At 36.8% G+C, this 2306-nt stretch overlaps 1 protein-coding gene across 1 annotated transcript in view; it reads left to right on the forward strand.

Moving 5' to 3' along the window:
• Positions 1 to 2306, forward strand: part of LOC101850231 (cytosolic phospholipase A2) — a gene marked incomplete at its 3' end in the record, with an annotated part of 22777 nt that overhangs the window by 1205 nt on the left and 19266 nt on the right.

Raw genomic sequence — 2306 nt, forward strand, 5'->3', positions numbered from 1 at the left:
GAGAGAGAGAGAGAGAGAGAGAGAGAGAGAGGGGGGGGAGAGGAAGAAACCTATTTTACAGATACGTTGGCCGATTGTCATACGAGTTTTGTTGAGTTTGTAAACAGTTGGCTGTCTGGGTCCTTTACTTTCTACTGGTGCTGTCTTGTTGGGGTTTTTTGTGTGGTTGTGCTAATTGTTGTTATTGTAGTTCGTGCTGCTGCTGCTGCTGTTGTTGTTGTTGTTGTGGTAATTGTTGTTATTTTTATTTCTGTTGTTGATGGTTTTGTTTTTCTGCTGTTGTTGTTGTCATTGTTTTTCGTTGTCTCTGTTTGCTGTTGTGCAACATAGCAGAAGGTTCATTCATGTGGAAGAATGAATTTAAAAATGAAAATGAAAATTACACTTTTTAGTTGTCCCAGAAGGGCACTTTGGTTTACAATGGCAAACATACATGTTATACATACATAAATACATAATTATAAATACGTGCATACATAAATACATGCATAAATACATGGATAAATACACAGTATTACACAAATACAGAACAGTTTACAACTATGCCACTGTCGGTCGCCACTGTGCGAGGAGTATGTTGAAAAGCCCTTTTTAGATGTTCCAACAACCATGCGGACTTCGGTCGTTTCAGCTCTCGTTGGAATATAATTGCATGTGTCAGTGTTTTCCTGAGTTTGCTCAGAATAGGCTGTCTTAGTCCTTTCTCCTTGTGCTGACTTGTAGTTATTTTGGTTGTAGTTGTAGTTGTTGTTGTTGTTGTTGCTGTTGTTTCTGTTGTTGTCGTTTTTGTTTTTTGGGTGGGGGGTTTGTTGTCCCATGCATCATGTCATACAAATTCAATAACATTGCAAGCGGTAAATCAATGTAAAAAACTAATCAGTTTTACATTTATGTTTCTGCATCTTATATCCCTGATTCATTTAAAACTAGGACGCCTCCTGTCTAGTTTTCTTTTATGGAGCATCTGAGGGACTAGGAAAAAAAATTAATAACACTACAGATGATTAAGGCCGCGCTACTCAAATAAAACTGGTGATCAACGTGACAAAATTACTTATTAATGTACACACCCCATATTCCAGCACATAAAGTCTGAACAGCATAGCAGGCGGCTAATCCATGTGAAAGTAGTTTCAGACAGATAGAGGAAAATCATTCAAAACATTTGTTTGGGTCAAGCTGCGTTTTATGGACAATAATGTTATTGTGTTATAAGGAACGGCAAAGAGACATATAGGAAGCACATTTTATACATTTGTTTGGGTCCAGCTGTTTTTATGGATAAAAATATTATATTAAAAAAAGAAACGCCAGAGAGACATAGATCTATATAGGAAACGCATTTTACATTTGTGTGTTTTAGATCAAGCTGTGTTAATGGACAATATTATGTTAAATAGAACGCTAAAGAGATGTATTATCATATACAGTAAGCCCGTTTCATATGTTTGTTTTGGTCAAACTGTGTTTGTGAACAATGATAATGATTATGCTTAAAAGAAAGCAAGAGATGTATAGGAAACTCTACCTACAGCCATACAGACTTTAGTCAGTCGAACTCTCACGGGAATCTATCTGATTATTATGTCTAGATTTTGTTGAGTTTGTAAACAAAATGCTGTCTTGGTTCTTTTTGTTTATGCTGATTTGTTGCTGTTATTATTTTTGTTGCCGTTGTTGTTGTTGATGGCGGTGGTTTTGTTGTTGTTGTTTTGGTTGGTTGAGGTAATTGTTGTTCTTGCTGTTGTTCAAGTTATGATAATTGCTATTGTTTGTTGTTGTTGTTGTTGTTATTAGGTTTTTTTTCTCTTGTTATGGTTGTAATAATTGTCTTTCTTGCTGATGTTTCAGCTGTGGTAATTGCTGTTGTTGTTGTTGTTGTTGTTGTTGTTGTTGTTGTTGTTGTTGTTGTTGCTGTTGTTGTTGTTGTTGTAAAACGTGTTGCTCTTGCTGTTGTTTAAGTTGAGGTAATTGCTGTTGTTGTTGTTGTTGTTGTTGTTGTTGTTGTTGTTATTGTTGTTGTTGCTGCTGCTGTTGTTGTTATTGTCGTTTTATTGCTGTTGCTATTTAGGGTATGGTGATTGTCGTTTTTGTTGTTGCTGCTCCTATAGTAGTCGTTGTTTCTCGCTGTCTTCTTTATCATGTTTGCTGTTGCTGCTGTTGTTGCCGTTACTGTTGTTATCAATGTGGATAGTTGTGGGGCTTCGCCGTCATTATCTCTCCTGTTCGTTGTGGACCTTGATGTTGCCGTGTGTGTGTGTGTGTGTGTGTGTGTGTGTGTGTGTGTGTGTGTGTGTGTGTGTGTG

Source organism: Aplysia californica, unplaced genomic scaffold (assembly GCF_000002075.1).
Source record: "Aplysia californica isolate F4 #8 unplaced genomic scaffold, AplCal3.0 scaffold01616, whole genome shotgun sequence".
NCBI classification, from domain to species: Eukaryota; Metazoa; Mollusca; class Gastropoda; order Aplysiida; family Aplysiidae; genus Aplysia; species Aplysia californica.